The 27,486-nt window shown below is 37.1% G+C and overlaps 1 long non-coding RNA gene across 2 annotated transcripts in view; it reads left to right on the forward strand.

Annotated features, from left to right (window-relative positions):
• Positions 1–27,486, forward strand: part of LOC118160392 — a 153,249-nt gene that overhangs the window by 88,041 nt on the left and 37,722 nt on the right. Inside the window, exons 3-4 of one of the 2 annotated variants that reach the window (XR_004747456.1) lie at positions 24,632–24,730; positions 25,175–26,939. The exons of the other annotated variant lie outside the window; for it this stretch is intronic. This is a non-coding gene — a long non-coding RNA (uncharacterized LOC118160392). Of the gene's footprint in view, positions 1–24,631; positions 24,731–25,174; positions 26,940–27,486 lie in introns of those variants that run through there. 2 annotated transcript variants of the gene reach the window in all.

A 27,486-nucleotide genomic window follows, 5' to 3' on the forward strand; every position in this document is an offset into this window, starting at 1 on the left:
TTTGTGTGAAGTCTCCACAAACATACACTTGCGAGTAGGTGTGGCCTGTGAGAATAGGGAAGTGAAATCAATATACACTTAAGTTGTTCAGAGATTTCCAAGATTTACTACAAAAATGTATAATCTCTTGTAGTACCTGCTTTAGAGTGATGCCATTAACACAAGACCCTCTGGCTTCTGTAAACTCAAATGAAATAATCGACATAATTTTCTGCTGCAGTAGTTGAGTGTCTAATACATGGTTTGTAAATGCTTGGAAGTATGTAGGCTTTTGTTGTATACTCCCTAGCTATTGAATAAAAGAGTTAAAGAGAAGATACAGAACCAGGAGAAGGATTTGCTGTTTCAAGAAGCGAAATGGATCATTTTACGTATTCTAGTAACATGAAAGTCATACTGTCTGCTACAAAAAAAAAAAAAAAAAAAAAAAAAAAAAAAAGGCACATTCTTTGTGCACATTTTCCTTTCCGAAACAGGTATTTGTGCTTTAATCTGCCCTTGGCTCATCAGAGAGAAAACTGCATGTTGTTTAATTTCTGTCCACTGTAGTAAGGTCTATCCTGTTCCAATTGCTCTGTTACCATCTCTCACTAAAACTAGCTTAGTAGTAGAAATGTACACATTCAGGCACAGGGGTGGCACATGGGTGTTTTATTTGGCTCTCTCAGATGAATTCTTTAAACGAAACACTCTTCTTGCATACATTAACAAAGAAACCAAAATAAACTTAGGGCAGGGGAAGAAAGCCCTCACCCACTTTGTTTCACCCACTGGTTTGTCAAAAACCTGAAGGAATTCAGAACCGAATATGAATGTGATGTTAAAAGACCATAATAAACTTTTTTTCTGATGCTTGGGAAATTGTACAGTAATGAATTACAAAAGTATTTGTGGGTGTGTTGTTTATTTCTTTTTAAGTGGTACCTGAGGGAAGGAATCAGTTTTTGACAAAACTCTGTCCACTGCAGTGTTTCCTCTGGCCAACAGTGATTCCACGGACTGTAAAATAATTGGTAGTTCCTTGAATATGGGGAAAATCACCAAAGCCGTGTGTGTGTGTGTGTGTTTGGTTGTGTCCTTCCAGACAGTCTTCCCCACGTCCCCCACTGGAAAAGGCATTTATTTCTACCTTGATAACATCTAGCAGAGCCCAGCAGCCCCCCACCACCCCTCGAGGCAGCTCCAATTGATGGCGAGGCAGTAATGAGATTTAAGCACTAGGGGCTGCCTCTCACCACATCTCGGCTGCCAAGGCTGCAGCCATCCCACTAGCTTCCCTCAGGAGGAGGGAAAGCACTCAGCCGCACGACAGGGAAAGCTCAGTTGCACACAGAACTGGAGGTATCCACTCACCAGAAGCACGGCTGGTACATCGCACAGCATGCACTCGCGTGGCCAAAAAGAGCCTGGAGCTTGCTTGTTGGGAAGAAAGGAGCTGTTGGAGTCCGGTTTGAATTGTCCTTGCAGTGTCTGTACCTGACTTGCCATCCATTTTTTAGCGTTTAATCTGCCAGCGGATTTTTAGGCTCACAGTGAAGGTTGCTAATGATTGATTAATCCAGCTGAGTATGGACAGAGCACACCAGGCAGTTATAAATGAATTGCAACAGTTTCTCTGATGCTGCCTCTCTCAATGTGCTCTGTCTGGGGCACAGATGAACAGCGGTGGCTCCATTTCTGGTCTTGACCCTGAGCTAATTAGGACAGATCCCACTCACTTCTATCCTCTGAAATAGAAAGGAGGATTTAGTGAAAGTTCTCAAATGAATAATAATGAAAATGTACAAATAGATCTTGCATAATTTTTAGAAGGGATCACGTTTAACTCAAGTGAACTTGCTCAGATTTTGAGGAAAGCAAGCTTCAATAATACACTATCCATAAGTTTCTTATTGTCTATTCTTGATGATCACCAGGAACCTGTTCTGCACACTGGCAACAAGAAATATAAGATATTGGAAAATCAGAAGCTGCTGACTTAGAATAGTAGCTAGGGAATTGGGAAGCATGGAGTGGCAAGATACTGTTCTTCTGTCACCAGCAAATCTTACTAGAGAATTTTTTAGGAAGTAAGAGTCAATTTACCCTTACAACTGCATATATTCATTTATCCATACCACTTGGTGTTTGCTCCGTGAATATCTGGAAGGAAGACGAGGGTGGATGTAGGGGGGAAAGTTTTCAAAAGAAACAATCATCACTAGAAGAGAAATCAGAGCTTCTGCATTTAAAACAGTTTTTCTCTGAAACCAGAGGCTAATGTGATTCTAGGTTTCTCAGATGCTAATGTTGACATGTCTCTTTAGGTTTTAATAGTTAACATAAATATTAATGACAATTTCATTAGAACTTGATTTCATACAAAAGTGGATTGTTCTTTTTTCTTATTCACTTGTGCTGACTATGTTCCGTGTTGAATAGATGCAACATCATGTAAAATTGCCACATGTGACAGCTACTTTATTACGTGCATAGAGAAACAAAACCTTTTTCAGACTGTAGGCATTTCCACAGAACAAGAAGTGGGTGAACCCACATCTGATGTAATGACTGTCAGTTATCCTGCAGAACAGGGTAAGGGTGCACAGGAGAAACTGGAGGATGAAACTAAAGGACAACTAGTATAGCAGGTGAACAGAAGGTTTGTGTATTCTTAGTAAAATGTTTTTCCCTTTCTTTCTCTCTTTTTTTTTAAAAAAATAAAAAATAAAAAAAAGTCCTTAATTGCTCTGGGTTTCTTTTCTCCAGACATGTGTATCATGACAAAAGTAAGATTAATTTCCAGCTATGTGATTAATATTGCATGCATGGCCTGCTTCTGATTTTATGTATCTTGTTTGTGTTTATGTAGTACTTGTTGATGGGCTAGCTAGTGTTTTTGACTTTCTCTAATAGCTTTACTGTAAATGATTCTTTTACAGAAAACATATAAATACTATGATTCCCAGCATTATGATGTCATAGCACCTATAAATACTCAAAGAAAAGAAATGCATCCTTCTAAATGGAGAGTTTATAGTACTCTTGTGGATACCTTCTAGCTAGAGGATGAGCAGCTCATAATTCTTTTTTTTTTTTTTGACAGAATAAATGGGAAATCCATGATTCCTATCAAATTCTGTAGAAAGGCCCAGACACCCAAATCCATATGCCATACTTCGCCTTGTACGCGTTTGAAATGGTAGCAGTCTTAGTTGTTATGCCCTGGGGAATCTTCAAAACTGCTGTTGGCAGATACAAGTGATATTAACAAGACAAATACGTCTTAATATATTTACCAGGTGATTACTGCTATTTTAGGAGTAGTAAATTATTGTATTTATTCATCTGTGATGCTTCTATGGGAACAGAAGGCAGGCTGGATTTTTTTTTTTTTTTTAATTTGAAGGAGGGTTAAGGATAGTTAAGGGGGAAGAAGGAGGCAGGTTTGGATAGTTCTGTGGAGGCAGTCAAGCTGCATAGTTTACCATTAACTCTCTTTCAACAGCAACATTTAAAGTTGCAAGCTTTTAATTCTGTGTATACAAGTGATTTATAATGCCACATACCCTATTAGATAGCATATGTAGTCTCCAAATGTTTCATCTGTGTCTAGGCATTCTGTTTTTTAAATCACTGCAATATGTTGAGCAAGCAAAGGACTCACTGTATAACTTGTTTTTGTGCGTGTTTGTTAATATTTATTAAATGTTAAATATCCCATCATGTTTCTCTCATCAGCACTTCTTTTTTTTTTCTCTCTGTTTCCTCTCGCCTCTTCCCCAAGATATTATTAACTAACACTTAAATTGTGTGTCATTGTATGTTTTGACTTTGGTGGTAGCTGGCTTAATGAAGCTAAACCAACCATACCATTTTCAGCATAAATTCTTCGACCTATAGATACTCACAGGAATTAAACAATATAATTCCCCTCCAACCCACCCCATTAGGGCAGAATCAGCCCATGCTTTTAAAACCTAAACTTTATCTGTGGACAAGCAAATGTAGTTGTGACATTTTGCATGGAGGCTGAGTGTGGATTAAGTGACCACTGACGTGCTAATTCTGCTTTTCCTTACTTTCTCTCCAGCTGGAAATTCACCCAAAAGGTGTATATAATGTTGAAACCTTTTTATGGGATTCAGTAATTTATAGCAGCGAGATGCTAGTTTTCCCGTAATATGCAGGAGGCAACAACTGAAATTGCAGAATCAAAGCCTCTGTTCCTAGGAAATACCAGAGTTTAATTTAAATATTATTTAGGCCTATTTGTAAAATATGTTACAAGATAGATGGGATAGTGTAATGTGATTCTTTTTGTCTGTGAAACTCCACCTCATTTGCCAGATGGGCAGTGCTTGGCTAATGACTAGCTACTTTCCTTTCCACCCATCGTTCATTAAAGGTCTCTAAACCTCACCTGTTACATGTTATTTAAAATCCTCCTGGGAGACACAGGATGAGCAGCTCAGAGCTATTGTGTTTAGTACTTATTCCAGTATCCTCACACTACAACAAAATGCTTATTTTCAGAAAAATTCTGTGAGCTGAGGTGATAGTATTGGAAGTAGGGTATGAAATTATCTACTTTGAGTGTCTGAGTGTATGTTTTAGAACACCTAAGGAATTATTTTTATTTTTATCATACTTAGCATTAGTTAGCACTATACATAGGCAACATGTTTATAACACTTTATATATAGAAGCACGATTCTCATTGAGCAGTTCCCTGGGTATAAGCACAATTCCCAGCTGCAGCTGTGAGGGCTCAGCACTTCTGCAAACCGTTTCAAGCTGAACATGAAAACAAGGAACACACGATGAGCAACCAGCAGTAAACCATGCAACTTAACTGTGTTGTCTAGCTCAACATAAGAACATTACATTATTTCTAATAGAGTAAGAACTCACATTGTTGGTGGGGTTATTTATTTATTTATTTATTTTCTTTTTTTTCCCCTATAAATTTTTCTCCCCTTTTTTCTCTCCCTACACCCATCCTGGCCACAGAAGAATGGGGAGACTCCAGGAAACTTTCATCCTAAATCTGGAGGGGTGAGAGCTCAGTGAGCCCAGATTTGGCCTCTTTTTCCTGTCGTATCCGTGATTCTTCTTTACCCATTGATCCTTGCTTCCACCCTACTTATCAGTTTGTGTTTTTTGTTGTTGTTGTTTGTTTGTTTTTAGCTGTTGATTTTCTGATTGATTAGTTCACCTTTTCCTCTTTAATCTTCTTACCCGTTTACTTGTTTCCCTTTTACAATGTCTCTCTGCTCTGGCTGTCTGGTCTAACAAATCCACATTTATATAAAGAATGCCTTTTTTAGTTCTGCAAGAATTTCCCGTACAACTATACAGCATTTTCAGCTAACCCAAGGTTCTTATTAGTTATGAAAACATTTAGAATAAAGGTCTCACCGCACTGCTGGAGACAGTGTAGTTGCAAAGGATAAAAATCAGCATAGAGCTTGACTCAGTGTGGTGATAGGATTCCTGTGTTTGTTACTGGGTTGCCAAATGACCCCCCCCCCTTCTTCTCTTCCCTTCTCTTCCCTTTTCTTCCCTTCTCTTCCCTTCTCTTTTTTTTTTTTTTTTTTTTTTTTCTACAATTGTGTTCCATGGGCATGCCTGTCTTGAGCAGAAAAGAAGCTTGAGACATCTCAAAACGCTTTCCCTTCTATGGAAATGGGCAAACCTTCAGATGTTTATGTAAACAGAATAGTATTAAAAGAATGCTGCTGGCAAAGTCTGGAAAATAAACGAAGTCTGTGTTTATTGTTCAATATAGTATAGTACTCTGCTGGTGTGATTGGTGGGAGACTAGAAAAAGGGATAAAAGGTTTCAGAGAGTGTTATCTCACATGGTAATGCCTTCAGTCAAATCAAGTCCTTTGCAAAGACAAAGGATTTGTTGCTCAGAAATGTTTCTGGGAGCCTTGGGAATAAACAGTTTCTGGCAGAGATGATTTAGCAGCATCCAGAGGGGAAGTGATTCCAACTGATGTACTGTAATCAGTATCCCAACGATCCTTTTCATTTGGTTGTGGAATTTCAACAAGGCGATCCCACAGGGATGCTTCCCTGCCAGCACTCTCCACAGATACCCAGCCAAAACGCCACATGCAGCTTCCCTTTCACTGCAGTGTGTGGAGCCTCTGGAGCGTCTGCTCTGGAATTGCACAGATGTACCTGCTAGCAGAGACTAGCAATGGGCTTAAACAAGCTTGTATAAACTTACCTGGTGAAACAGCCATCTCTTTCTATTCTTATAGCTTCTTTTTACTCATTTTTCTGGTAAACTGGAGAGAGGAAAAAAAAAAAAAAAAGAGTAGATAAAAGGAGTGAAATTGCTGAAAAGTTTTCTGATAACCACCTGGTATTTCATTTCCTTTCTAAGAGACTTTTGTTAACTAGTGGATACAAATAAAGGATTTGAAAAATGTACTATCTTCTCACAAAGTCTTTCCTGTAACCACAGTGTTTCTACTGGGAAAACTCATTCTGCATAACTGCTGTCATTTAGTGATCACACTCTTGCTTACCATCTGTCTTCGAAACACCAAGTTAATTGTCTGATATATCAGTCTCATAGCTCTGCTGCTGACCATTTTGAAGATCTCTATCTTACATACTACTCGGTTTCCATCTATTGTCTCTGCATCTTCAAAGTCATACACTTCCTCTGGATACCTTTGACTGATAGTTGTGCATACCCTTACAGCACAGGGAGCCCTGCAAGAGAGCTGCAGCCAGCAGACCCACATGATGACAAATAAAACTGCATCATGCAGATTTAATCCCAAATAAAATTTGTTTTTCTTTGTTTGTTTGTTTGATTGGTTTTGGTTGGTTGTTTTTAAATGTATTTCTGATTTCCAAGACAGCTTGTTTGTACTCTTTTGTTTTTTCCTCTTTTTTTTTTTTTTTTTCTGTTTTCCTCCCATGTATGATTTCTACCATGACGGTATTCCTATGCACACTCTTACTACCTTTCCACCAGTATGCTTTAGCACACTTCAACCTTGCTATTAATATTGAAACCTTGCCCAAGTTTCACATTGCTTGCCCTTTCAGCCTGGAAAAGGGGAGGAACTGCCATCCCTTTCATCATCACATTTGGTCCTGTTTTCTCACAAGACGCAGTGGAGAAGTTGGGAATCTTGATTTTGGGGATATTGATATCATTGTGAAAGTTTTGGACAGGGTAGTAAGCCTCATCATGTTGTTAATGCGTTGTTTTATGAAAGATGCAAAAAGAAATGACTGGACTCTTGTCCTTGTTTCAGATTTTTCAGATTCAGTGGCTAGTCTATGGTGTTAGAAATTCAGATATCCAGTGGCCTTGTTGAGAAGAGGGAGGTAATTCTGATTGTATAATTGATGGTATTGTGTGTTTATTTTATATACATAACACTCATACATCTGGGCATCTGATAACTCCAACATCTCCATTTAGAGCTTACCACTTCCACTGTACACAGACGTAGCAGGCAATGCACTTTGTAGCACTTTGGAATTTAAGGTCTCAGGTTACTGTCAGATGACTTGTAATTATTTCGTTCCTTCCACTGAAAGAAGCCTGTGAAGTAGTTCATGGTAACTTTTACTGAAGCATTTAAAGATTTCTCATCCTGTTTATTATGCATGGTTAAAACCAACGAACCTACAACAAGGCCTTTTAACTTTGATGTCTGTTTTCTTTTGTGAAAATCAATCCTAAATGTCCTACACGGGTTTTGTGTTTTGTAACATTTTGCACTACCTTATTTTTTATTCAGCTTCACAGATATGAGTAATTCTATGAGTTAAACTGAGATAGCGCTAGGTTTGTGTGGAATAAACATAGCTTTAGAATAGGAAAGAAAGAAAAACTGAAGGAGATGTTCACTGACGTTTTCATATCAAACAAAGTAATGCTCTGTGACTATGCCAGCAAATGCTGTTTTCCAGCTTTGTCAAACAATGCCTCTAACGTAGCTGTGAACTAACTATTAATCCTAGGTCAATACTTGGAGTCCTGTTTTTCTTGTCTCTGTCCCTGGTGAGTCCAGTCAACAGTTTCTTGGGACCCACACAGCCCTATTGAAAGAGCATGGGTTCTTGAGGCCTTATCAGTTTGCAACCTGGCAGAACAAATTTGAGCTTATCTGTGTTTTCCAGTGACTCCATTGTGTTGGATGTTTTCAGGATGTCTGTTTTGGCATCCAGCTGCGTCTGGATGGTTCTCCCTAGTGTTGGCAGTAAGTAGTACCAGTCCTCTCTGCTTTTCCTCAAGTGACTTTTTGGTTTTCTTGTTTGGGTGCCTACAGCCCATCCTCCATAGCTGAACTGCCCTTGCACAGTTCCTGGTATAGGCAGCTGAGCTATTTGTTTGTGTTCATCTATTCTGACATCTGCACTTCTCGTCTAATCTGAAAGTCTGTCCGTTGCCATAAGACTATGGTTTCTCATCCTCCAATCATTAAAAAAAATAAAAATAAAAATCTTTTTGTTCTTTACTAACCAGTAGGTTCAACAGTACTTATGTAAGTGAGCAGAGGTCCGCTTCTACTTCCTCTTGTATCAGCATGACCTGTGCCCAATTATACATTTTTTTCCATCTTGACACTTTTTTTTTTTTTTTTTAATGTCTTTCCCAACCCACTGCTTTTTGTCTGCATAAAATGTTTGTCTTGAGAACATCTTCTCAACTCTTACATTTGCTGGAAAGCTCCTACCCTTTCTCACCTGTATGAATAGGATCTTGCTTCTAGCCAGTCTTTGTTTTTTTACCCCTTCTTTCTTTCTTTCTTTCCTACCTGTTTCCCTGAAGTGCTATGTAATGATCAGCATTAGGGACAGAAAAGACCTTCTCTGACCTGCAAAATTGTTTCCTACAGTATATTTTTTACTACTTCATTGAGTCTTGTTCTAAGCATCTCAGGAGATGGGATTCCTTCTGGATGCAGTTCTTGTGGTCTAATTCATCTTGTTTTCCTTCCCTGCTGTTCAGCCTCAATGATCCATTTTTTTAAATGTCTTCCCGTTACTCATAGTTATATTCTCTTAGACCATTCAAATTCTACTGCACTATCTTCTTGTTTTCTACACTTCCCGTGCCCTTACAGTACTCTTGCTGATGTTTTTATGCTTGATACATTATAGCTGTGCCAAGTTGCATATTGTTGGGGTCAAATTTGCTGCTGAGTTGGTAATTTGGTACAGAGCCATAAGACAGCGAAATTGACCCTTGGTAATGTGCAGGTCTTGGGTGTTCTTTCAACTTTTCAGATTCCTATGCTCCTTTCTGTTTCCATGTAATCGCCCACTGTTTTGCGCATTTCTTTCCTGCTGTATACCAGCAAGTTCCCTGCCACATGAACTGCAGATTTTCTCTTTCTCCCAGCTTCTGGCTTAAAGGTACAAAGTGGACTTCACAGGGCTTTCAATTTCTCATGACCACAAACCTCCTTATTTTAAAAGTGGACTAATCTTAACAATTTACTGCTAACCTTCAATCTACAGAGTTATCATAATTGCTTCCAAGTATATTTAGAACAAAACTAAAATCCTTCCTAAATCACAGCCTGAAATGTTCTAGCTGAGTGATAAATGTGTTCATTTTAAGAACTATTAGCTTTTATTTTTTCAGTAGTGTTTTCTCACTTCAGATTTTTATCAATTGAAAAAGAAAAAAGACTTTTAATGTTCATGTAGTAGCAAGCAAGATTTGGCTTCTACTCCATCTTCTATACTCTCTCTGTTTATTTATGTGTATATGTAATCTAAAGGCAAAGGCATCAATCACAGCTTGCTAGAGCCTTTGAAATGATTACAATTTTAATGACAATAAGAGATGAAACTAGCAAACATTGTTGCAACTGTAACTGCTGTCCTTGTCCCAAAATCCAGGATAAAGAGGGGATTTGTGTAGGTAGAAACTGGTGTAAATGGAGAGATTTGGACTGTTTTCCCAATTTGACACAAGGGTCATTATAGTTCCTGGTATTTTACAAACTGTTGCTTGTCCTCTTGGTCCGTTATAAGCAGAAATACAAAGGACTGGGTGCAGATGGTAGGTTGGCAGAGAAGGTAAGGAAAGTAAGCTGCTGATTTCCACTCATGTTTTCTCTCTTGGTTAATTTGAGTGATAAACTCTGTTAAAGCAGCCTTGCAACCTCAGCAGAATTAGTTTGCTGTCATGATTACTGGAGGTCTCCTTTAGACGGTTGTGCAAGAACAAGTTGCAAATTCCTATCTAAAGTTTGCCTTTCCTAAGGTAAAATCTCATTCCAGGCACTGTTTATATGCTTTGATCAGTGTGTAAGGCTCTGTGGAAAGGTTAGGAAAAACAAAAGCAGGTAACACAGAGGAGAGGAGAGGAGAGGAGAGGAGAGGAGAGGAGAGGAGAGGAGAGGAGAGGAGAACACATGGTTTTTAGTATGAAGAAGTTTAGCTAAACCAACAATGTCAGCTGATTTCATGAGAGTTGAGGGTATTCTGCAGGAAAGTCTACAAAAAATGAAATGAACTGGATTTAGACTGAAATAATAATTATAAAAGAGTTTTGTCTTTTGATATGGCATTGGTAGAAGATGTATGATGGGAATAAATGTTAAACAAGCAAAATACACTTTTCCTTTCCCAGACTTTTAGCTCCAGAAAACTCTAGTATTTCAAAGATTAATAACTGTGGGTAGAGCTGGTGTAGGTGATTAGCATTACTTACAAAGGAAATGCACCTAAATTAGTGTATTTGCGAAGGAGACGTTTTTCAACCTGAAAACAGATGAAGAGAAGCAAATTACTGATGACACTTTTTCGAGTATTAAAGCAGTCTGATAAGATATTAAGGAACAATGTCTAGAGCAGGGAGCATGTCTCTCCTCATATTTTGCACATCACTTAGCACACAGATTATGATAATTAATCCCTTGGTGGAAGACATCAGGATAGGATTTAATACTTGTATTTCATAAACAGTTTGTGTTGTTTTTTATTGGTTCGTTTTTTGGTTGTGGGTGTTTGCGGTTTGTTTGTGTGTGTGTGTATGTGTGTTTTTCAAGAGCGTGATCCAGATCTACAGTAATATTAAAAAGTTGCTTCACTTACTTGACTGAAGCTGGATAATTTTATGGCTTTTGCAGGCTTCATGTGTATTTTTAAAAGAGTGACTGATGCTGGGCATTTGTAGTTGTTTGTTGGTTCCCCACCCCCTTTTTTTGAGAAATATAAATATGAAAAAAGGAAATGTGTAAGTGGGAGTGCTTCTGAAATGAAGATGTTTCTGATCCTGAAGTTCAGCAGGCCTCAAGAGCTAGAAAATAGCTCCTTGTGTGTTTGCAGACATTAAATGTCAGTGTTAATACCTGCACATGCATTTTAAGATACATTTAGATAAAGACTATTTTACGGATGAAGGAAAAGTGTCTCTTTTTTTTTTTTTTTTTTTTCTTCTCTCCATCCAGCTGTAGAACTAAGAGAACAGAATTGTGTTTATACCCCCAAATCTGGCATCCAGAACTGTTTCTGTATTTCTGTCATACATCAGTCTCAATTGGACAGTGAAGAACTTCACCAGGTTTTTGATGCCACCTTTGCTGTGTCTCATGCTGTATAGCACAGCATTAAATTTCTTAAAATCCTCAGCTTGGTCCAGTTAGGTAACTGTTCTTCATTGTTTTTCTGTTTGTTTGTTTTGTTTATTCTTTTCATATTCTCCAATAACTGTTTCCTAGTGAGCTCTTATTCTGTAATAAAATGTATAATGGAAATACGGATCTCTTATCTGAGCTAGAAGATAACATCATACACATTCTTTTGTAAAATTCTGATCAAAAATGTTCCTCCTGTCTTCTAGAAGTGGGATCAAAGCACTGAAATACATACTTCTTGAATAGCAAGCATGCAGAAAGTTCCGGTTATTCAGTACTGCAAAGATGTCTGTGCTCAGAGACTACTTTAGAAGGCATTTCATGGTCTAAGAAAAGGTGGTGGTTGTGTCTGTTACTATGGTGCTGTAAAGGGGCTACTAAGGTGCTGTAAAGCTGCATGTTTCGTTCTTACATGTGCATTAATAGTATCCTCAGGTAACTGAGGAGGGAGGACTCTTTTCCTTTGTTTCTGGGTTTTGCTGGGTGTGTGCATGTAGATGGAAGTTCACAGTTGGAAGGAAAAAACCCACCTTTTGGCAAACCTGGAAAACGGTGTGTAGAATACTGGAAATCATAAACTTATCAAGCTTTTCCATAAAGAAAATAGAGGGCAATGGTTGTGGTTGCTCTGTTAGCTATGTTGGACATCATACCCAAGTTAATGTACATTTGTCAATTTAAATGTGAGGTTGTGCTTCATGCCTGTACAGTTATGCGCACTGCTTGGAAGAAAACTCTCTGGATTTAGCACATGCAAGAGCACAAGCTTTATAGCCATGCAGGATCTGTGGAGCCTCAGAAATTTTCCACAGAGGTGAGGAACGATTCTAAAATTTTACGTTATAAAGGATATATCAACTAACTTTTTTATTAGTTATCTTCTAAATGAAATCCCGAAGCAGCCTCTTCTCATGTGGAATGACTGTGAAACCCTGTCCTAATCTAGCCTGTTCTGTCAACCTGTGTAGGTCCATTGTGTTGGAACAATAATACATCATTGTGCATATATATATGTTCTGTGAAATATATCCTTGTGCATATGGTATAGTATGGTGGTATGTTCTGTGAAATATACCTTAATATTATGATAGTATATCATACAAATCCTACAAATATGAAAATAGACTGCCTATCATTTTTACTAATCTTCACCTCACCTTGATTGGAGCACTGATAACGAAGGAGAGGGGAGTAAGCATGGAAAGACTGCTATACAAGAATATACTGGGCCATAAATACTTAACTCTGTGTCAGTAAATATTCATGAAGAACATTTGGGGCATTTATTGGCCCAGAGGCAAATCGTGACTCATATAGGTATAGGCCAAGAGCACACGAATGTTCTCAGAGCTTGTGAGAAGATAATACCTCTCACAGCTGCTTGGCACCCATTTATCCCAGGCATGGTGCTTCTGCCAGTTGTCTAATCTGCAAGGGCAGCTATCCTCCCTTTTTCCTTTTATAGCAGGTAAGTAACGGAGCATCTAAGTTAGAAGTAGTCCATCCTGTGGCTCTTTCACTGCTGTTCTTTCAGCACCAAAGACCTTGACTGGCTTTTGGGAACATGTTTTAAGTGTTATACTGTAAAGAGAGTGTATATTATTTTTAATTAGCTTTAGAATGATCTAGGGGACTGTGAAGCATATAATTTCAGACTTGTTGGTTTGGGCATTTACTCTATCAGCATGGAGCAGGATTTTTTATTTATTTATTTTTTCTTCCAGAATGAGGTCAAAAAGACAGTAGAGAAAGAGTTGCAACAGTCAGCAATAATATCTCAAGTTCCTTTGTCTTCCCCCTACTGCAATTGCCTGGTTGCATTTGCCTCAGTTTCTCATCAGGTGTCCCTTAACGAAATGCATAGCATCTGTCCTGTCCCCAGGAATGTCTGTCTCTCTTTTAGCATTTTTGTTTCCCAACCTCAGTTTAATTCATCTTATGTTTCGTTGACTTATAAAATTACACAGTGCACCAGAAGTACCAGAAACATCTCTGATACAAGGCAGGTGGCCAGAAACCACTGTCTGCTGAGGTACATGTTTTGAATTATCTGCCGACAGACTGGAATTGTGGAACTCTCTGAGCCTGGGTTATACTTGTTCTTACAGGAAAAGAAAATACTATTTTCTTTGTCTTAACTTAAAAATAATATTATGTGTAGTTTTAAGAAGCAAAATGTAAACTCCAGTCCCAAGAACAAAGTTCTTTCTGTTCTTCATACCCTTCTGAACTGAGCATTTTGTAAGGCTTTACTAAATTGTATTCTCCTTGTATTTACATATCTTATTTTGCAGTGGATAGGTTTAACAAGTTAACAGCTCTAAATTTTGCATTGTTTATGCTGATGTAATAAGGTATTTATATAACATGAAGTGTTGTAGATAGTGTTTGGTAGTCTAACTAGTCACAGCTATTGCCTCTACTTGTCTGTCTTTTCTTTCTTTTTTTTTTTTTTTTTTCTTTTCCTTTTCCAAGGTCTCTTGATTATGATTAAAAAAAAAAAAAAAAAAAAAGTAGTTTCTTAGCTCATACAATGCCTACCTGTCAAATATTTAAGAACTTTCACCATTTTAGCCATACACTTTCCTAATTCACTTGAATAAAGTTTAGTATACTTCCAAAAGCTTTGATTGGATTAGTACCTCTCAGAAGGTGATTTCCTACTTGCTGTGTAATGATGGGCTGTTTTCTTAGGATTGTCTCCAGATAGTGGTGCCTGAAGTTCAATAATACCACCGCACCATTGCTTGTTCCTTTATGACAAAAAGGTTGCAGTCCAAAGCTGAGGTTTCAGAGCACTGTCATGAAACATACATACTACTAGAAAGAAAAAAAAAATCAACTTAGTAAATAACCTTTGCAATTTAATGCAAATGGTTTCAATGCCTTTTACCTTTGTTAGGTTCTTATATGCTGATGACTATTGCACAAGAGGTTAGATGCTACTGACCCTGCTATATCTTAAGAGGTTAGATATAATGACAGCAGCTGTGAGGATGCCTGAAAGAGATACTGGTGTGATGTTATTTCTCTTTATGAGTGCCATTTTTAAAGCTTTATGGCTAGAGTGTAGAAGTCTGCTCTGAACTGAGACCTGTTTTTTATAACAAGCTTTCTAGTTCAAAGGCTCTTTTATTCTTCCCCAATTTAACTGTACTACACATTTAATAGGTTTAGCTATGCAATAAATTACAGGTGTTATGGTTTCACTTTTTTTTGGTAATTCAAAAATTATGATATAATTTTTAAATTGGACTTTGTGAGTCTCTAAAATGAACAACTCACTTTGGCTGTATATAATTCAGGCTTGCATAAAACATGAAACTCATGTTCAGCCGTATCTTCTGAATCTATGAATAATTGTAGCTGTTTCCTAATATTTTGAAGTTGCAATCCAACAAAAACACTTCTATGTCCACAGAAGTGAGGGATTCTATCGAATAAAACACATGGATGCTGCCAGATTGGAGCCAAAGTAGGCAGTTGAATATAAGGAGCAGATTCTTGTCATTTAATTTCTTTGCTGGTATGAGACAATACATTGCCTTCAGTACATTTGTGAAACAAGCACAGGTAATTCAAATTCTGCTGATTTATTATGTTCATCTGAATGTGTAGATCTTTAGGGCATGAAATGAGGCTGGCTTACAGATTTAGAGAAGGATGAGATTTGGGCAGAATCTGAGGATTTTCGGTAGGATATATGGTGGGGATACCATTTAGTAGAAGCTGAGAAGAAGGTGTTCCATTTTGTAAACTGTTTCTTTGTGTGTTGAATAAGCTTGTTGCTTTGCTCCGAGACTGGATTTTCAATTTGCCAAGGATTCATAGAAGCATATTGTATAAAGTTGAAGTAGGAAATCGGATAAAGTACAAACCAACCCAGTTAACCACACTACATTTTTTTCTCCTTTGATCAAAGAATGAGAGAAATCCTCACTGCCACATGTCTAGTGGTACTTAAAACCGAGTAAGATCCTGAAACTTTCAGCTCTTTTTCAGAGGCAGCTTGTTTACTGCAGCTCCATAATTTCTAAGATATTAGAGAGACCTAGTTTGTTGCTAATGATGTCTCATAACGCACTGTGAGCATGTTGAATCTCTACTCTGATCTCTACACAGCAACCCTGTAACTGCTCTAATTTGAAAACACACTTCTGCAATGATAGAAAAATCCTTTCCTTTATTCTTAACAAGAGCAAAATATAGGGCTTAACCCAAACTTTCCTCAAAACTTTGTTATTCAAATACCTTTCCCTTTAGCAAGAAGGGGTGCAGCATGCAATGTAAGGGTTCTTTTAGTATTTCCTCAGGAGATCACTTTTAACAAGTGAAATCATGGGAGGGTTACTGCATTGATCTATGGATAACTGCTCTCTACATCTAAGATCCTATTTGGGATACATAATTGAACTGATCGGAGCATTGCCTGTACTAGCAAAGTCTGATAGTGGATCATCAGCAATCAGTGGCTGTGTCAAAATTTGCAGAAAGGTCAAAGAGTGTATAGATTTGACCTCTTTCCTGAGTCACGAGGAAGTCATTGATCCTGTGCTATTAGCATTGTCTTTTTGACATATCCAAGGCTGAAGCTTGTTTTTGAAAAGTTGCTGAATGCTGGCAAACAGCATGTGCTGGGCTCTCATTTTTCACTAGTGAGAAAAAGGGAAATAGAGCACACAGAATGTATTGGTGAGGACATCTCTGAATGTAAACTTTGAGTACCTGGTAGGTAGTGCCCTCCTAGTGGAGAGAGCTCTTTTTCTACAGTAAAGATATAATTTTATGAGAATGGAATTAACAGTTGCCACCTTAACATTGCATATTCTGGACCTTCTGCCATTACTGTGTTGATGGAAAGGCCAAATGATGAAGACCATTTGTGGAATTTTAGTGACACGTAATTTAGCGTAGAGTTTAGTGTAGCTTCTTTTCTCCGTGAACTCCTTGGGACAGTTTTCATGGCTCACTGTGAGCTGCTTTATGGTCCAGCTGGATTTGCTAGTTGAATTAGAAAAATTGTAGTTACTCCAAATCCAATGTAAGAATTGCCACTGAAAGGAAATAGTCCTTCTGCTTGTCACTTTAGTGACAGAAGTTCTAATGATGCCATTGCATAATTTCTCTGTGAGCCTGGTAAATTCTCAACTTCTGTGACTATGTGTGATAGTCAGTGTCATAAATCTCACAGAGTATTCGATTCTTACCAGTGATGATTCTGGGCAACTACTTTAGCATAGTCTCTCTATATTTCTCTACAAAAAAGGGTAAGCATTGTTTTATTGCTCCAGATTTGTGGTGAGTCATAATTAACTATCATTTTGTTAAAGTTTTGCAAATGCATACTTTTAAGATGGTATAATATGGACAGCAGTGATGGAACTGGACTATTTTGAGAGACAGTGGCTTTTTTTCTCATTGGAAACAACAAGTAAGGATAAATGTATCCTGCCAGCAAAGCTCTCTGGAAGATTTCAGAGTTTCTTGTTACTGAATCAAATTCATAGTAAGTCAAGAACAATCTAGTTCTGTTGCATTCACAATATCTTTGCAATACATAATTCTCATCTAGTGCCAATCTGTGGAGACCGTGCAGCTCAACCACCTAAAATATAGTAGTGGTTAATGGCGTCGGGAGTAAGAGTTAATGCAGAGATGGACTGGCAGAAGTATTGTATAACCTGATCCCTCTTCAAGTCTTTTGATGATTTTTTTTTCTGAACAATTTGATTTTAAGTGAGAATAATTCCTACCTATAGATTTTTTAGAATGTCTATGAAAACTAAGAAAAGAAACAAAGCATGATGACAATTTAGTTCTATTATGTGAACTACTTTTCTTCCTTACCTGTATACACAGCTGGATAATTGTGCACTGTGTACCTCCTAGGGTGCTCTCAAGGTACAAGAGAAAAATGCCTATAGGCATTTTGAATACAAACATATCTGCATTTGCCTCCCTACCCCCCTCAAAAAAAAATAAAAAATAATAATAATAATAGAGGAAAGGTTTGGTGAAAAGTTTTTGTCTGTAAAAGATTTTGATAAATTTAGGAAATTAGAGTTGTGTTCAGGGTGATATGAGTAACATAGAGATGATGATGGTGATGACAAATCTAGCTTTTTTCATGCTAGCAGAACAAAATTCAATTCAACATCAAAAGAGGATAAATAGGGATAAATGTAATGCCAACCTTTTGTTCCATGAATGCTGTCACAGGGGGCTTGAAAGCCTGAGCAAATAATGAGAGGCAGAAAGAGAAACAGCAAGTGCATGAGCGAGACAGCACAGCAGAGAGTAGGAACGGCTGGAAGGAATATCTGTCGTAATAATCATAGCAGAGACAAAGGGAAAGCCCAGGAGCCAAGACAGCTTGCTGTGAGCCGTAATCTGAATATAAAAGCTTAAGGTCTAGAATAGAAGATGGGATTCAGCAATATCACTTCCCTAAAACATCCTCATCGCTTACTTCTGACTTAAGTGGTTTGATTACTTTACAGCTCATGACTTGATTTCCCCCATGCCACCAAGACCTTTTCTTTTCCCGTTTTGTTCTTATTCTTTAAAGCAATTTGAAATTTTAGCACAGTGGAGGATCATCCTCTCTTACCTTCTGAGAGCTCAAGTCTTATTAGTTGCTGTAGTTACTTTTCCCACCTTTTCCAAGAACCATGCTTTGTAGGTTGAAAAAAAAAAAAAAAAAAAAAAAAAAAGTGACCAAGTCAGTTGTTTCCTACACAAGTCAATTCAATAAAGCACAAGCCCTTTTTCAGTCCTGCTTTTCTTTAACTGTAAGTGAAAGAGCAAAGATGATAAAAATCATCAGTTTTACAGGAATTCCTAAGTTCTACAAAGAGCTTGAAACAATGAGTCATTTAATGGGCCTCCTTGATGCTCAAAAAGCCTTCATCATAAAGCAAATGGGATGTGCTTCTGGAAGTTAAAAGGTGGCATGGTCTTCTGATTTCAACAGGTTTTTACTACTCTAATATCTGTGTTGGTGAAATGGAAAAGACCAAACACTACCTCTCTTTTGGGGAAATATGCCAACAGGTAGGTATTTTGACAGTGCACAATTACTGGGTAGCACAAGGCATGAAAAATGCACATCTCAATTAGAACAAATGGCAGAATGTACAAAGAAAGAGCTTGCTGGTTGATCAAGTTCACTCTCTAATGCTTGTCAGTTAGCAGTGCAACCATTTCCTAGGATTTTTGAGAGATCAGAAAACGTGTTGCCTAGTTTGTTGTGCATTTGGATTTTATTTTTTTTAACCATACTTAATTTCTCATTTACAGCAGTGCAACCCCATAGAATCACCTTGAAAGGGTAATTAAGGAGCATTTATGTCATGAATACCACCAAAGCAGAATCAAGTAGAATCAGGATCACTTTAAATAGGAAGCTGCCTGCATACATTTAAGTACAATTACAACCGATATCTGCTTAAGAAAAATATGAAATTATAATTAGTTCCTGACTATGTATGTGTATTTCTATATGTAAGTACTTGTGTACTTACATACAGTACTTGTGCAACTGAAGTTTGACTAGCCATGTGACAAGGAGAAACAACTTGTGTTAATGGGTCTGGAACATTTACATTGTCAGCTGGGAACATATATAAACCTTTATTATCTTCTATACTGTTTTTTGTTTGTTTGTTTGTTTTTTTTTCTAATATTAGTGACTGACTAAATGGCTAATTGCAGGCTTGATTTTATTTACAAACTTTATAAAATGAAATAAATTACAGCAACAGTTTAGAGCTATTATCTACACTCATTGCTGGCAGACATTGCTTACAATTTAGTTCTGTGATGGCAATATATTCAACTTTGTGTAAAAAAAAAAAAGAAGTGCTAATATATTCAAACTAAGGGTTATCTGAGGCTCTAATTATCTTAAAGTACCCCTGTTAATTTGCAGATTAATCACACTCCTCAAACTGTACAAAGCAACAACAGCCCATACATGATCTCATACTCATAATTCTGTGTAATGCTTAAGGTAATGCAATGTAGACAGTTTAAATGTTTTCATCTGAAGAATTTGACTCCAAAACTGCTCATCCTCAGTTGCTTGCTCTGCAACAACCTTCCTGTTTTGTTTTGTGCAATTTGCTCTTAACATGGTAACTATGAACAGTAGCATTTTTTCACCTTTTGAAGTACCAATGGGAAAAACAGAGGAAAGATATTCAGGTGCTTAGATGGCCCTGTAGTCTTATAAAGTCTTCAATTTTCCAAGGAAAAAAATACATTCATGTTGTCAAAAATAGCTGTGTAAGGTAGTACTAGACATAGAGAAATTACTTGAATTCCTTAGGGATCTTCACGTGTAATAAATAATGTAATATCATACTTGGCCAAAAAGTAGCATTTCCAGTTGGTTGGAAAATTCACTTTCTAGAACTTCTCATGGACTGAAAATTGTGTTTTGTTCTGTTGTTGCTGTTTGTGTTGTTGTTTTTCCTCCAGTCAGAGGACACAGATGTTTGTTTTTCCAGAGCATACAATAACATTCCTCAGGTCCTGTAACTGTAGCAAATCAGACCAAAAAAATAAAAAAATAAAAAATCAACTAAGCTATTTATAGGAAAATGCGAGAGGTGATCTAAAAGGCTTACTGTACTGTTCTGCAGCTGCATGCTGAAATCCCAGGGTCCTGGACCTGGGAGAATTGTCTTGGTGGGCTTGTCCCAGAGCTGCCCATCCTGCAAGGGTGAAGAGCACTGACTGGTGACTGCAGGTATCCAGTCTTAATAGGGAGCACCTGGCAAGGCTGTCCCTGGGCTGGGATTCACTTGGCTGGAGTCAAAGCAGAAATATTCCTTTAGATCTCATACTAGTGGAATTTTCTGTTGGGCTTCAGAGTTGTTTGTCCTGCTAGGATGATCTGTGAGCCCCTTCTCCAAAATTATATGCTATTCATATCTGTACTCTTAGTAGCTTTAAGTTTTCCTGAAAATCTTATCGCTACTTCAAATCTATACAGCCTTGGATTCTCCAGACTTGCCCTCACATCCTCCCAGATGTGAAAACATCAAAAGGCAGCAGCATGTCCATCTTCACAAATGTATGTGGTTGTGGAGGGGATTATCTCGTGTTTGCTACGTGAAACTTCAGACTCCTCTTCTGCTTTTGCTCTTTATATCCATGGAATAGGACTGGAACTAGAACGAGCTAATCCTAGATTTTTTGTAATAAATACTTCTGTGACCTGTTGTGAACAGTCTAAAAAAGTTCCATAGTTCTGCAGCATGTTTGTTTGCTACTACAAATGTTTTCTAAATCTGAAAAAGGGCTGAGAATAACCAAAACCAACCAAACAAAACCAAAAAAGGTGAGTTTGTATGAATTTAAAGTAAATATTTTATAAGATTATAACAGTGCACATATCTAGTGGGTGCATGTATATATACTTAGAGTTCACATAACATACAAACATATATGTCTTTTAAAAATATATACTTAAAGCTATAGCCTGTGCAAGCGTATACTTTATGTAGCAGCATCTACCATTCAAAGCAAATATTATTAAGGTAATAGGCATTTTTGCATGCAGAGAGAATTTACACAAACCCAATCTACAAAGTGGATGAATCCATTATGTAAATCTAAAGTTGTCAAAGTGATCTATTATAACTATTTCTACTGTCAGCTGTTCCACATAGCACAAATTCAGGAACCTACTCATCCTGATGAGTGAGAGTATTTAGGTATTATACCTACTATTTATTAATATTACTGATTCCTACGGTACCTATTGCAACGACAGTTTTATTATGGGGATTAATGCACAAAACAAAAGATGAAAATCAAAGGCTAACAAAAAAAAATCACATGTTCACAACCTGAATATAAATCAAAGGCTGTGAAGGATTGACATGGTTCAGAGAATTGCTGCTGGAGGCCAGTCTTTCATCAGTGGGTCATGTTTAGAAACTAGAACAGGTGGGAGGGAACCAAATGTCATTAGTGATGGTTGTTTGTAACCTATGTGAAAGAGATGTGCTCTTTCAGTCTCTAGTATGCTGCATACAAAAAGGACCTTAATTGGCACTAAACTGAACATCACTGGCATTCTCTGCAAAGAGTTTACGGACCACTTTTTTTTTGGCATCAAATATCATTGAATATTTCTTCCTTCTCTTTTCCCACAGAAGATAATTCTATAATCATAGGAGCAAGGCAGATTTCAAAAGGTTTTCCTGATATTGCTAATGCTATTTTTTTTTCTCTGCATGCTGTGTATGAATTTACACTGCTAGAAACCTAGCAGTTCAGTACAAATGCTATTCAAACATCTTAACAGTATCCTGACTGTGGAAGTTATTTTAATTATCTTTTGTCATGTGGGCTTTCTTTTTAAAAGGAAAGTAAATATGTTTCTGCATCCTAACAGTTGATCTTCCCAAACTGTATAGAAAACTCAGGGCTTTGAGTCAGGTCCTACAAAACTAACTATCCATTTCATGTAAGTAAGGGGTTCACAAAAAAAGGAAAGGTGCATTAGACAACACTGAAGTCAATGTATATACATATGAATAGATGGTTTAGCATGAATTAACTGCACAATTCATGGCTTCTTTGCTGCTTTTTCTTACGTTTTTTAGTAAGCTTTGTTCTTTTGAATATACATTTTTTCAGCTTTGTTCTTTTGAATTTATCTCCAGTTTCAATGGACTTAGGCATTGGCACAGTTGAATATCCATGGACTGGAGGTTGGTTAGAGAATAATATGGTTCTGTCAAAGGATAAGAAGGAGGCTACCACATTAGCTGGAAAGTGGAATTAAAGATAGAAAGCAAAGTGTAAGGGAGTTCCCGGTGGCTCAGGGTGCCATACTGAAGAAGAGGCAAGTCCATGGTCTGAGTTAAGGAGAATGACCTAACCAGTGACTGTTCTGAAGTCTCTCTCTTCTTGTTTGGGGTTGGGGTGGCTTGTTTGTTTCTTTGTTTGTTTAATTTTACTACAGAGTTTGCTTTGGGTCTGTAGAGAACCTTCCTGACAGAAGTGTCACTGAAACAGATAGAGGTTTCCACCAAAAAAAAAAAAAAGGTGTTTTTCCAAGAGCTGCTATTTTTCTCGGAGCAATGTTTAATTAGCAAAAATCAGCAGCAATTAAACACCCTTTTAAAAACCTCGAATCTGTAGATAGCAAATAGAAACAACAAAAGCTGTCACCACTGAGCAGCTGTATGTTGTTTGACATTTTCATTTCTTCATATGAGAGAGATGTTACAATGGATGTCTTAACATTTTGAGTCTTTAAATTGCCTACCTTGGCTTCTTAGTTTCTCTGATTTTTTATTTTTTTTTTTCTGTGGATTATTGTTGAACGTGGAGCAAAGTTCTCTCTTGCTTTCTGCAAATACTGACTCAAAATGTCTCATTTCCCTTACTACTTTTCTTGGACTCTGAGAGTAGAAATCCTAACCATCAGAGTTTGGGTTTGTATGAGAGCAATGTGAGAAACAGGAACCTGATAAAAGTCTTGGCTGGAATTCAGGAAGGAAGATGGTTTTATCTAAGCATGTGGTAGCTTCCCCTCTCAGACGTCTCTGGTTTCTCAACAGCACTGACCTCCCAGGCAGCACCCTAGGATGCTTGCATTTTTTGGAAAATTTCACAGCAGTTCCTGGTGCTGGGATCTCAAGTTCCAGCCAGTTTGGCTGCTCCACAGTTATAGACCCAGACCCACCAGTCCTATAGAGCCCACATGTCGATTAGCATTATAGAGATTATTTCTTGCCCATCTGTAATACCTTGCCTTATATTTATTATATATATTTATATTAAAGGGATTTTTCCATGAAACCTGATGTTTTGGGACTACACAGTGCCTCTTGTACAATAACTTTGCATTTGTGCAGGGGAGGGACAAGCCAGGTAGGCTGCATAAACACTGGATTTTTGATGGTCTTTAATGCCAGGTTTTGAGGAGCTGTGCTTCTTTAGTTTTAAAGGGGCTCTGATGGCTCAACATACCATATTTGTGAATTTGACTCTGTCGACTGTGGTATGCATCTTGGCACAAGTGGAAGGCCAAGCCAAGCAAAAGGCCTACTAGCTTTGTGCCAGATGAGAGCAAGAAGCACCCATCTGTGCAGCCACAGCCTGCTGCTAAATCAACTGGGTTTGTTAGCATACTTAGCAAGTGATATTCCATGTCATGGTTGGGAAAGAATGTCCAGGATTGAGCAGTGTGTCTCAGTGATGTTTTCTGCAAAACATGTGGAAATTACTTTGTTAGTTGAAGTGTTTTTGTTGTTGTTGTTTTTGGTTTTGGTTGTTGTTGTTGCTGTTTTTTCTTTCTTTGGGGGAGGAGGGAGTTATTTGTTTTATTTTATTTATATATATATATATAAAGACATCTTGAGGATTCATTTCCAATACGTTCAGTTAGGAACAAAAATATACGTCCTGCACTTTAAGTCTTGAAACATCTAAAGCTCCTTCTTTAAAGCTTCAAATCAGAGCTCTTGCAGGAATGTTAACACACATATTTTAATGTGTGAGGGATTCTATGCCTATAAGTGAATTCACCATAGTTTCCTTGCATATCCCTGTGAACTCAATTTTTTATTACCTTAGTGAGGAATGGGACTAGTTCGTTACAGCATCTTTCTGGAAAGCCTTATCCACCATGGTATTACTGCTGAAATGAAAGGAGTTATCCCGTATACTTAGAAATATTCCTTTGGCTCTGTTTGAATCAGTGTTACTCATAAGACAGCATTTGCAGAGAGACAGTTATTTCTGTGTTCACTTTCTGTGAGAAGCACCTGATAATTTTGAGAGTTCTTCAGCATTACAGCCAAAAACACATATATTTGATAAAATTCTCTTGTGGATATTTTTCTGACTATTTGTAATGATTAAAAATAAAATGTATGCCTCAAAAATTAGAAGTCATCTGATGTGTACAGGAGCATGGGAAGAAAGTGTCTTTCTCAGTAAGCAGGTCAGTAGTCCAGTTTGTGTGAAGTTCTTCCCCCTTACCTTTCCAGTGGCAGCATGGACATCTCCAGCCCTCTGCTAGCTGATTTTTAGGGATGGACCTCTGCTTTAAGGGGCTAAAAATAAGTTCGTCTCTTCAAATGAGAAGGGTGAGTTATTGAACTTCTTACTCTATTTTGTTCTACAGCAGGTTAGTGTGTATCTTGTATTTCTGTTACTAATTCAGATCTGTAATTTTTCACAGGACTTTTTATTATTTATGCAGTTATAGGTCCATTGTGTTGCCAGCCACTAGCAGATGGCTTATTTCTTTAATCAAACAGTTCTTTGAAATGTGTATCTATCTAAACAAAGTAACATGCTGAATATCTGATCCTGGAAAAACAAATTGTTTCCAGTCTTCCTGAGGGTAATAGAAATATTTTAAAGTTAATGTTATCATGTGAATATTGTATTTTTACACATTACAATGGATTTTTTTTTCTCAAAAAAAAAAAAAAAAAAAAAAGGCCAAGAAGCCACGCTAAAAATTTCAGGTGTCTTTACTGCAGATCTGTGCAGAAGTAACTAACGTTACTTGCATCTTGCTGTAGGAGTAAAAGCATGAACATTATGATCAGTTGGAATATTAGTAGTTCTTATCCAGAAGAGTACATCATGGCAAAACTAATGCAGTACCCCAAGAAGTAAGTGTGAGGAGTGCTATGCTTTTCTAACTTATACTGGAGAGAGTAAACTTCTTCTAGATTGTCTTTCAGAACAGCAGACAGTTCCAGTCCCAGTATTTTGAGATAAGTTCCTTTCTGAAATTCTCTTAGAATTGGTAACCATAGTTGAAATTATTTTTTTCCAAATCTATTTCTGAAAGGCAGTTTCTTCTAAGTTACACTGAGCTGACTGTGTTTTATATTAGTGAAAGTTCTTTTATTCTTCCTGATTCTTGAAGAATATTGTTCTAAGACAGAAAGAAACAGCATACAGATCAAATAGAGTCAGTTAACTTTCTTGTGTGGACTAGTATAAGGAACATCTGTTCCTCCTGGTAGTCTACATGATGATGGGTTTTGAGGGTTTTGATGTTCCATACCACTACTTCTGTTTCATAATGAGATATTTCTGCATATTTCTACAGAGTAGGAGAAATGTAAGTAAAGTTAAAAAAGAAAAAAAAAAAAAAATTAACACCACAACCCAAAAAATGTATTGACATGGAAACATTTTTGACACAAATTCCTGAAGCTATCAGTATCTGGAAATGTTTTCAATGAATATTCAGACATCATTGGAGGGTTCTCAGAAATAAGTCTAATACCATTCTAAGCCTATCTGCTTGTTTATAATTCCAGTGTTCGCATTTTCTGAAAGCTTACTGTTACCTACGCTTTACTTACACTGTTACCTACATTTTGAAAACTCTGTTTTCTTCAAGCATCAAGCCAGATCTCCTCTCAGTAATTTTGAAACACAAACTGCTATTCTTGTCCTTTGAGGAGTTTGACTAAAAACTAGATGTTTCATGTAATTATTTCTGCCTAGTGTCTTATTCAGGGAAAAAGGAATATCATGTCCTGAGAAATGAACTACAAAGTGCATTTTATGATAATGCTTTTAATTTAGTGTTTCTGTAAAATTTATTTCTAACATTCCAATAGACTTTTTTCCTTAGAAACTGAAAGTAGCTCAATTAGATGTCCATAGTATCTCTGAAGAACACTGTCCCATTTTCTACTGAATACATGTTATGTAAAGCAGTGCTTTAAATAATTTCTAAAATTTTACATTATTTCTAAAGAAAAAAAAAAAAAGAAAAAACATTAGCTGAATTAGATCATAATTTGTCATGCGTTGTTGGGAATTAGTCATATGTTTTGTTATTCTGTTCCATGGAAATCTTCATGCCAAAAGCTTTTCTAATAATGAGTGTACTGTAACATCCTGGTTCTTTTATTCCAAATCACACACTTACATTGCTCTGTCCTGTCACCTCTACAGAATCTTTCAATTTTATAGAAATTTCTAAAACCAGAATAACTGTGACCAAAAGGCTTAATCTTACTTGTATTTATATCAATATTGTGAAGAATCAAAATGTTGATCCTTCCGTTCTACTCAGTAGTTCATCTGCCAAGACAAATGATCCACTTAGTTCATGGATTAAGCAATAATTTAAATCTTCTTATTAATAATCTGAATGTAATTGATAGCAGTAATTGTATAGCATGAAGTAGTGAATTATTGAATATAAAATTTTAAAGAAACTATAGATTTTACTGATGCAATAACAGCAGTATCTATTTTTCCTTGTAAAATAAAGAACTATTCTCACTTTTTATGTGAGAAATACAAAATCTTTGAAAACAGGCAGTGTTGATGTACTCCTTTCAGTCAAGATTTTAGTAGTTTAGTAGTTTAGTAGATTTTAGTAGTTTAAGTACTGCAAAAACTTCATTTTTTTCCCAATAAAAGAGGGAGATGTATACCATTTGTGGTTTCAGCAGTGGTAGTTTACCTGAATTTATAAACAGATGGTTTAGTTCTCACTGTCTGATACAGGTGGCTTTTTGGGCGATGTCACTGTTGTTTTTTTTTTTTTTTTAATGGTGATCAAATTATATAAACAATTTTTGAACACAACAAAATGCTTTGCACAGAACGTCCCCTTAGCGGCATTGCCCATTGCTTGGTCCCATGCACTGTGGGCTCCTTGGGCTCCAAAGGGTGTTCAGGTCTGTGTCAAGTGACCTATCTTCTTCCAGACTGTTTGCTGTTGTCACAGTTTTGACTAGGTCTTCATGGAGTTTGTGAGGGACTTTATAGTGGATCTGTGTGCTTCTTTGGGTCATTTATTTTAAGTGAGCACTCTAGGAAAACTGGAAAGGGCTTTGAATCTCAAAATCCAGGATTT

Source organism: Oxyura jamaicensis, chromosome 1 (assembly GCF_011077185.1).
Source record: "Oxyura jamaicensis isolate SHBP4307 breed ruddy duck chromosome 1, BPBGC_Ojam_1.0, whole genome shotgun sequence".
NCBI classification, from domain to species: Eukaryota; Metazoa; Chordata; class Aves; order Anseriformes; family Anatidae; genus Oxyura; species Oxyura jamaicensis.